Source organism: Chaetura pelagica, unplaced genomic scaffold, assembly GCF_000747805.2.
Source record: "Chaetura pelagica isolate M959 unplaced genomic scaffold, ChaPel_1.0 scaffold138, whole genome shotgun sequence".
Classification (NCBI taxonomy): domain Eukaryota; kingdom Metazoa; phylum Chordata; class Aves; order Apodiformes; family Apodidae; genus Chaetura; species Chaetura pelagica.
In genome coordinates, this window is record NW_009954215.1 from 2,528,346 (window position 1) to 2,539,223 (window position 10,878).

A 10,878-nucleotide genomic window follows, 5' to 3' on the forward strand; every position below is an offset into this window, starting at 1 on the left:
CCCAATTACTACTTGTAATTGCAAATAGATACTATCTGGGTTTTTGATGTTTTTGACCAGCTAAATGCCTTCCTGCAAACTCGTGTAACTGAGTATGTGAGTAGCTCCACCAGGCTGAGGTCTGTGTGTGTTTAATGGCTTCAGGATTTGTGGAGCTTATTGCAAGCAACCCAGGGAAGATAAGGGTTTATCTTTAACTTCAACATGAGCTAAAGGAGTGTTATTGTACAGAACCACACAAGTCACAGGTTTCCTTTATAATGCAGAGGACCTAAAAAGGCAGATGTAATGAAAAAAGGAAGCAATGTAACATTTCTATTGGAGGATATCGCTAAGCTAGTCCTTACAGCCCTATGAAAACCCTACTGGCCCCAGAAAATTACACAAAGAGCATTGCCACTGTATTTTCCTGCATTTAACAAGTTATCTGTGCATTTTTCATACTGTTGTGTTGAAGTCTGACAATATGAGCAACTGATGTCTGTTGTACTGACCTGTGTGCTGAGATTTCATGTCCTCAGAGCAACTGAGTTGTGTTAATACCAGCAAGGAGTTTCAGAGAAGTGTTATTCTAGCATGGGTCTGCTACAGAAGGTCCTCGATAGCTGCACGTGTCCCTTCCTGAAAAGGAAAGACATGAACATCAGTGGAATCCCTCTGATTGGCAATGCAGCCCAACCCCAACGGGAAGCACATTCAGAGCAAACATAGAATCACAGAATCTTCATGGTTGGAAAGGACCTCTGAGGTCACTGAGTCAAACACACAGCCCAGGATGTAGAAATCCCCCTGCTGTACAGATACACAGACAGACCATCCATCCCCAGGGAAAGTGCTGCTCCTTTGGGTTAATTTCTCCCAAATTTCATGTCTAGAGCAGCCTGTGTCAATCTTTAATCTTTATTGTGGCTGCAAAGAAAGCTGTATCTTCTCAGTACCACCCCCACTCTCCCCCAAAATAGCATGATAGTTGTATTCACAGCATCAGAGAAAAGCTGTTGTAGTGCAGATGTGAAGTTGTGCTCAGTAAGCAAGAACACAGGAAGGACAATATTCAGCCTTTCTTTTGGCCCCTGCATCCTGATGGGACACAGGCAGCTCTGAACTGATGTATTTGGCAAAACCCAGATAGCAACAGAGCAGGACAGGATGGGACTTGGGACGTGAAGTTGAAAAAGTGTCACATGCTTTTTCCCTCCTAAAAGCAGACGTGGGGTAATGGGCAAACGTAGCTGAGTATAGGAACACTCCTTTGCCTGACCTTCAAGCCCTGGGCCTGCGCTTTCCTACCCTGATGGTGGGTGGGTTGATTTTGACCCCCAACACACCAGTAACCAGGGAATTCCATATGACTGCCACTGCTTACAATCTGCTGTGCAATACACTGTGGAAACACACACAGATGCCCTCAAAGCAGTTTTTTTCTCTGCCCTCTGGATAGCTTCTTTTGTTAAGGATTTTATTGAGATAACTGGACACCAAATTATTTTGAAGTTGGTCTCAAAGGTATATAGATACTTTTTTTTTTTTTCTGACAGCTTTAATTATTCAGTACTGCTTCAGCACCAGATGAAATATAATCACAGGAAAGGGCTCCTTACACCACAAATAATAGCCAATTGTGAGGATGGCGTGTTGAAATCAGCAGTGAAAAACAGCTTACACTCTCTGACCTCTACCCAGTAAAATCCTACTGTCGTTATAGTTGCTATTCTGAATGAGTGTTGTTTCTCTTAGCTAAGAGTCGCTTGTGAGAGAAAAGGAAAACATTGCCTTTCCTTTAGTCCTTTCTGTGGACCCAAGTTACTACAGATTATTAGTGGACTGATTATTCATTTCCAATACAAAACTATTGAAGAAGGTAATTTCCTGTTGTATCGCCCTTGACATAACATTTCCCATTTACTTCCATGGAGACACAGCGACTTGGCAACATCATGAAAATTCTTATGACATAGAAATAAACTCAAAGGAGAGTGTGATGTAGGCAATGGGCATTCCTCAGAACTGAACTACCACAGTACACGATCTTGTTGGGCAACCCTACAGCTGCAAATATCAAACCCAAAGTGCAGGGAAAGCAGTTAATCGGTCTCTGATAACAGGATGCATTAACACAGCAGATTGCTGTAGCTTTCTGCCAGAGGCAGGTGAGATAACATCCTTGCATTTTGTCCTCTGTCTCCCACGAGGCTTGAAAGTAGGACCAGATACACTTCTTGATTCCCCCAGTGATGGGAAAGGGGCAACTCAACAGCATGGTGGTTTCTTTTCACTCCCCTACACCAAGCAGAGGAAAAGGGACCCAGGATCCAGGCACCTGAAAGCATAGGTCAGCTACCATGTTTTGCAACATCTTAAGCCCTCCAGCCTCCCACCTCCCCATACTTCCAGAAAATATGAATTGCATCTGGAGCTGCAGGAATTTTTCCCACCAAATGTAAAATTGACATTTCTTTTTTATCACTTATGGGAGCTTAAGAAAAATAAAACTTCCACATTTCTTACATTTAGAACAAAGCTTTTCAAGCCATTTGAGCTTTTCTGACAGGTTTATGAGATTTTTCCTTAGCTTTCTTAAAACACATGCTGGAAGGCAGAAAATCTAGCGCAGAGCCTTTGGGCACCACACCCAAGGGATCTGAGCACCTTAGAAACGACTCCACAGTTTAGAAGTGATCCACATTGAAGAAGTACACCAAAGATGAAACATGAGTGCAAAAATGTTGCAAAGTGCTCCTTAAAGCTTGCTGAAACACCAGAAGCAGTGGCAGGACCTTTATCTGCAACCAAGGGGATGTCATCAGTAAGGCCAAGCAGCACTGAGATACTTGAAAGGGAAAGGGCAATCACTCTGACTGGCAGTGATGCCTTGTGGCATCCAAGGCTTTCCAAGCTGTTCCCTGGTTTGTTCATGAATATTTTTTAAAGTGATTTTCAGTATGGGAATGCTTGAAGGCCAGGCTGGAAAATAATTCTATCTAAGGAAAACTGGAAAGAAGATTGTGGTGAGGAGGAGGACCTTGCTGAGTTCCTTGGTTGGAATGTGTGGTCAGATTCCTGTCTGGTAAAACTCAAATATACTGGCTGTGAAATTCACTTAGTGAAGAAGAGAAGGAAGAGCAAGAGTAAGTAATTAAGGTTCGCATTATCCTTTGAGCCTGGTATCTGCTTAAACTAGCTTATTTGATCTCTACTTTCTCCTTTAATCTGAGTAGTTTTGAAAGAGTTATTACAGGACACAGGTCTCTGTTCTGGTTTACCTTTTGGCCCTACTGTTTATCCAATTAATTTATTTGTTGTGCATTTTAAATTCCTTTGTCTGCTTTTACCGATTTTGCTTTTGTGCACTACCTGGTCTTCCTTCCCACACTCTGTTTCCTTCCCACCCAACACACTTGGGTCTGCCCTTGTTTTGAAGCTATTTAGTGAAGGAATTTCCAATGCTTTTCCTAAGATTGATACTGTTATGTCATGGCCAGAGAAGAAAGCCAGCCAAGATGCCCCACAGAGCCCAAATCCAGGGTGCTGTGGAGCAGATATCTCTCTTTGCTCTCCCCAGCTCTTGTCCTGGTCTGATTCCAGTACCCCCACCCACAAGCTCACCCAGATTTCTGTTTTCCCAGCTCCACATATTAATTGGGATAATTTTGGGGCTGGACAGAGCAATACACAGAAGAGAACAAAATATTTTCAAAAGGTGACTTTTTCACCCAGTCTGGTTTGCACTGTATTACCAGAGAGGTCTTGGGGAGGGCTGGGTAGTACCTGCCCACATTGGTTTCCATGCACGTTCAGACAGTGTTCAGCCCTGTTTACATTCTGTGAAAGCATGGCAATTTTCACTTTTCAGGTGCCAGAGGTCACTTTCTGGCAGGAAAAACACTGTAAGTGTTCAATGAAGTGGCAGCCTTGGGCTCTGAGCCCAAAATCATTCTCCTTCACCATCCCACTCCTTGCTTTGTGGAAAAGGGTTCTCCAAGCTAGACACATTATCATCAAAGTTAAAATTACGTCCATTGAACTATCTTAGCAATTTTCTACTTTGTTAGTGATTTCACACTGCCTATCAACATTTGTTTTCAATCTATTGTTATCACTCATCACAAAAGGCTAATCCTATTAATAGTTTCCATAATGTACAGAAAACAAACAAGAAGGCTGCCGTGATTCCTCACCCTGCCATTTTCATGTATTTATAGACAGCATATTACTCCCTGCACACTCACAGGCAGCACTGCCCAAGAGGACAAATTCAACACATGCCCGGTTGGAAGGAGTCACACAAAACATGCTCAAATGTGTGAAAATGAGAAAATGAAAGGAGATGAGCTCTTTGTAGAGCAGTGATATGCTCTTCTATATACAGAGCATCCTACTGAATCTAATCAAAAGCAAAGTGTTTCTTGTTGGGATTTTTTAACAAAGTAAATCTTGCCAACAACTAATACTACCACATTTAAGCTTTATTTTTAACTTAAAATGCAAATAGATTCATTTTAGTGAAAACACTAATGAAGTATCTATGGATGTCTAATTGATTCATTCCCTACTAAATACTATAAGACATTTTCTGCAAGAGACTTTCATGCTTACGGATATATTACAAATATATTGAATGCAATACTTCAAATGGAAGCATAATATTCCTGCCCTTATGAGCAGAGAATATAAGTCAGACTTCTGGATACATATCCATGATCTCTAAACTCATCTTTTCCTTTCTTTTTCATCCTAGAATTCATTATGAGATATCAAATAGTAACATGAAAAGGCAACAGAGAAAATCTCTCCAAGAGGTTGACTGTGCTGCTCAGGATTGGAACTGGTAGATCCTTATGCCCCATGTACTGTGCTGAGCCCTATGTTAGTAAATAGGTACATCATATGAAAATGTGTGAAGAAATCATTATGATAAACTGCAGTAGCTCAGTAATAAAGGCCCAAGTGTTTGTCCCATGCAGCAGAGCATGCTGCATACACCAGCAATACACCCTTGCTGGTGTATTTGCATTCAGAACTTTGAGGTTTCATCACCCTGTTTTTACTTTCACATCTGGGACCATGTCCTGGTTTGAGCCAGCTTCAACACAGCTTTCATTTCATCTAGGGACCATCAAAAGAAGGAGAAAGGGATATGTCTTCTGCATAGTGGCTGTGAAATTACCCTTATCCTGTGATATATTAAAATTGAAGTGCTGTAAATTTCTGTTGTCATGGAGATATTTTCCATGCCACTCCACGATTGGCCATCTGAATTCACTTTTCTTTGGGTTTTCCAGTCTAATTAACTGTTATATTTTTGCCAGCAGAGAGGAAAAACCCACATGAATGGCTTTAAGTCTGTGACAGCACCTCTTTTGGAGAAAATTTCATTTTTGTATACTATTAAGGGCAAAATGCATAAGCGTGACTTGTATTTATAAGGCAGAAGATGTGGTAATGCTCAGGCAGGAGTCAAACCTTATCAGGCTGGAACACACAGGTGTTCTGCATGGCTCCATAGCACGGAGCAACACAACCCTGGTTAACACTCCACGTGACACAGCACCAAGGTAGGGCAAGGTGCCCCTGCAGCACTGGGTCCGTGATGGCAGGTGGCGCAGGATGGCACAGAGGGGGCTGGCAGGGCAGGCAGCAGCAGCAACCCTGGGCACACCATGGCCTGCAGCCACTGCAGCCAGCTGCAATGGGTGAGTTCAAACTGCACCAAAACGATGGGGGTCCCTACACCAGCGGCACTTCTGACATGCACAGACAAATTCAGGAGTCAGGCAGCAGATAAGGACCTCTGGGCAAGGTCCAAAGACGACTTGCATGAATTGTAAAACATTGTGTTGACTCATGCCCTTGTTCTCCTCACTCTTGTGTTGCTGGATTCTCCAAAATTTTAGTGTTCAAGGATGACCAAGCCAGTCAGATCTGGAAAGTGGGCAGGAGCAAACTGACATTTAGGTTTATATCCCCACAAAATTTCAGGCTACCTGTATCCATCCAAGTGCCAGGTAAAATAAGTTAAACACCTGCAGGGTCAGGTGCTATTTGAAGAAAACACCTGGTGGCACAGGTTCACCCAACACTCTCCCTAGTGATTTGGTTTATAATAAATTCAAAGCTAATTTATATGCTGCTGTGCATTCTGTTACATGGACAGGATTTGAAATTAGCTTCCCTTATGCCTTTCAAATTAAAGCATCTTTGATGTACTTCTCTTCCTGCCTTTGAACATTTGGAGTCCATTGGCAACAAACTGAATGATTCGGTACTAAATAGACTTGCCTCTTCCTCCCCCCATGAGAATTAGCATCAGGTCTTAATTTACTAATGGACTATAGACATCCATTAACATAGTAATTAATTCAGTGCTAAAGTGCCTGTAAGACGGAACCACGCTGACTGCACAGGGAAAAAAATGACAAGTGACATCTTCCCAGTGAGCATCGCAGGGCTTGGGTGGTAAAGTTAATTTAACAAACAAATAATGGTGTAATTTATTCCTCATCTGCAGCTCTGTGTCTAACTACAGCATGTGACAACAATCCTTTACTCAATTCTGAATTTTTGGACAGGGGTCCAGTTGTTTCAGAAATTAAACATGGACAAGGTTCACACCAGCGTAAACAACAGGAGCTCCCTCTGAGTCTGGCAGAGCATTGCCAGCAGCCTGGCAGGGTGCTGGCTCTCATTGTTGCTAACGAACCATAGCATGAAACCAGGAGCCTCCAGAGTCAACGTGAGCAGCTATTGCATCTCAGCCACAATAATAACATGGATTATTTTGTGCATACACCACCCTATCAGCATCTTCAATCCACGTCTTCCAAAAGCAGCCTGTCCTGCAGCCTCTGGGCAAGCAGCACATGTCACTGCTCCCTCTAGATCTGCCTTTGGGGTTGCTGGTGAAGGAGCTGTGAAGCTCAGCTTCTCCAGACCTCACCATCACCCCTACAAAGTGAAGCACAGTATTTGTCACACTGACATACAGCTGTTTTTGTTGGTATTTTAAAATGAGACAGGACACGTGTTCCTCACATTTGAGATTCCCTCTGCTGACTGAAATTAGCCACCTTCTTGAAAATAATTGCCAGTAGCAATCATTACACTTAAAACATTTACTAGCAGTTTGTAATGCCCCCTAAGCTAGGAATCATGTACCAGGTCATGAATGAACTTAATTAGACATTATTTAGAAGTACATCTTGGTTCATAAATTAAACACCTTTCCAGCTCTGTTCATTTGTAAGGTATCCATCACATTCAAATGAGAAAGACAAAAGAACAGCAGAGCAGTTGAAAACACCACGAAGCAAATGGAATTAAAAAAAAAAAAAACCAGGATTTTTTATTTTAGGAACACAACAGCCAATTTGAATAAACACATCAAATTAAGGAGGCATAACAATTATGTGAGTTCAGGGCTGACTAACAGGAGCTTTCAAAAGGATTTCATGCAGTAGAGCTTCCTTTGGATGAAGAATCTGGGCTGCAGAGGATACCGCAACCTTGAAAAAATTGCACAAGGTTATTATTGCTGGGCTTGTGCATTCTTGTGATATATATACATGGCTTTTATCTTCTCTTGTGCTTTAACTGAAAAGAACACAAGTATGCCCTGGGTCTGCATGGAATTACCAGTGAAGTAATTGTTCCTAACTGGTAAGATGTTGCAGGCAGTGATTACGTATCATGGTTTGATTGTACCAACAGGACAACTATTTCATAAAAGTTTCTCACAGAATCACAAAATTTTAGGGGTTGGAAGGGGTCATCTAGTCCAACCCCCCTGCCTGTGGCACCTTGTCTGGGAGAGCCAAGGACCTTCCTCCCTGGCCAAGCCATGGCCACTTGTAGCACAGGTTTCTATTCCAGATGCCAGCAGCTTTTCTAGTGATAGTGCCGTGCTCTTGCCTTCTATTTATCAACTGCTGAGTGCCATCCAAAAGGTGGGGACTCCATACCTCCCTGCTTTAATTCTATGCTGTAAGAAAAGCAGCTCAGCTCCCAATAATGCATTTGACTTCAAAGCTCTTGTGATCTATGTGTGACACACATTCATTGGATTAGAAATCCATTTCTCTGTCAGAGCTGATAACTGCTCGCTGCACAGAATGCTATCCTTGTAAGAAGGTGGCACGTGATGAATATGCCTGTGAGAGGGTAAGCATCCTTGGTACAAATGTATTTACATTAGGTGGGCTCTGACAAGGACTTAATGTTCTAGATGGGAATATCTGTGATAACATCAGAGCCTGATGCTAGAGAGACATGTTACCCGTAAACAGAGGTGGAACAAGATCTGCTGCTGCTTTCCTTGCCCATGTTGGTTTCTGGATCAGACCCTCAGATATTAAACATTAAAGGCATCAGAAGCATTTTGAAAGTTGGTGTCTTGGCATTTCTCTCTTAATTCTGCCACTGGAAAGATGAAGACGGTGGTTTTTTCAAAGCATGGTTTCTTCAGTTAGAAAGAATGGATCAAAGGAGACCAGAAATTACTGGTGCCTATAAATATCATACGTAAATTTGCTTCATACAGAAAGGAAGTGCATGTCAATTGGAGCTATGTTTACTTCTAATGCTGCCGACAGCTGTAGCTGAGCTGGTACAGAGCAGGACAGGGAAATCTCCCCCAAGGCTCTTGCCTCTGCAGTTTTAACAGGCTATTCTGGCACACTTTATTGAGTATCTAGTAAATAATTTTTAAGAGGTCTTATGCAGGCTTGAGCCAGCTATGCTCAGCACGCTGTTTTTTTCTTCAAATCAATTGTCCAAAAGTTCTAAGCTGATTTTTATCTGACTAACAGACTTATGTAGTGTTAATGGGGAGGCAATATAGGAAATCAAAAACCCAGAGAAGATTGACACTCTGATAGCCAAAAGGGAGCTTCTTCATTCTTCTTAAAGTTCATTCTTGGTTGAGAGAGAATAGCCTAGACAGAAATGTGAGACGCCTCTCTGGGTGCCTTGCTGGATGTTACATTCCCACAATTTGTCAGTCAAGTGTTCAGTCAATCTCCACATATGCAAGAAGCCACCACACACCATACCAGTAAATAGACACATGCAACCCTCCACCCAGGCTGCAGCAAGCCCTGCTCCTGCGCTGCTTATCCAAGGGCACCCAGCCATGCACAAACTCAAACCCTGAGAAGAAATGCCCCAAAACAACCATGAACACAACACTGTGTCCCATAACCACTTGACTCACTCCAGCCTGAGACCTGGGGTGGTGAAAGAACAGTTCTCCATAACTGCTTCTGACACAGCAGTGAAACCCAGTTTTAGATCCACGAGTGCACAACCTGGAGCAGTGACTCTCTTACTACAACAGAGGAGTCTCTACTCTGGGGCAGTTAGTTATTCCAGAACCTGCAGAAATAGCCAAAGTTGCTTTCCTTGGGCCTTTGATCCTTGTTAAACAACAAACTGTTTTTAAACCTTGAGCCTCAAAAGCCAAAATCCACCCAAAGAATGTCCTGAATTGCAAAGCTCCAGTGACCATCTTCAAACTGTGACAGGTTTATCACAGGGAACCAGAGACCCTTCTCTGGGAGTCATCAATAATCTTACGATATTTGGCAGTGCCAGCAGTCTGAGGGGCCATGGTCCAGATGCAGATGCATCTTCTCATGGGCTCCTAAACCACACAGCAATATTTAAGTCTGTCCTCTGTGAACTAAGCACAACTATTGAATATAAGCCAGCAGTAAAAGACCTACAAAGTTTTAAAAAAAAAACCACAAAAGCCTTTCCCCCACTTCAAGGCCAAGGAAAAAAAAAACCAGCCTCACAGCATGCAGTAGAGAGGAGAACAAAGACAAAAAAAGGACCTCCTAATTAAAGCAAAATTCAATAAGCCAGAAGCTTGTTTTAAAATGAAAATACTACCACTTTTTTCAGCAGTGATCTTAGCTTTGCCTTGAGGATTAGTACAAAGCACAGCAGCATTTGCAGTCAACGTTTGGAGTGGAACTGCCCGAGAGCATGTGAAGATATTGGCTTTTAGGGTCAGGTTGGAGTTTTCTCACAGAGGTTTTGATTAATTTTCTTGCATTTTCTTTAACTGTCTATCAGCTCTGCAGAACTCACCATGCTCATATCAGCACACAGTCTTTGTGGCTCCCAAATAGTCTATAAACACCCATTGAGTCCCACAGCTCCCTGTGGGGATAGCAGAAACATCACTCCCTGCCAGGCATCACCAAAGCCGCAGGCTGCAGCTGTGCCACTGATTTCAGTCACATTTGTTTCTCTTCAGACTTGGTTGCTGTGTGTGACAGTAACTAATTCAGACACACCTGATCTGGGTATAATTAGCTGAATGTATGAGATATTACTTAATATATTATTATGTGAATGAGATTATAATTTTCCTGTGGGCTTGCATAACAGCAGGATGAGGAGGTGCTAATCTGTACTTCCAGCTCTCACTTGCCAGCTTAATATAAATATGATGAGTTAATATATTGTTATATTGATATTATATTAATACCTGTATTCATGTAATAAGAATACTAATAATATTTGCAATTAGAAACCCTCAGGAGTTGCATGAGCATATGCCTATTTCCTTCCTGAGCACCCATCCATCCAGCACAATGTGACCATAGGCAATCTGACACCAGCAGAGCACCTGAGGTGCCTGTGTGAGCCATTCAGACCAGAATTTCACCTGCTTCTCTGCAGCCCCATTCTGCTCAAAGTCACGGAGTTGTCAAAAAATGCCACTCCCTTACCCTGGACTATGCTTTAATGATCATACGCTGACAATGAAATAAGTTTTCTTTTCAAGCATGTCATGCTCTGCTCTGCCACTGGTGTGTGGGCCCCCCTTACCTGCTGCCAGTGTGAGGCATAAAGTGCTTGGTGGGATCTTCA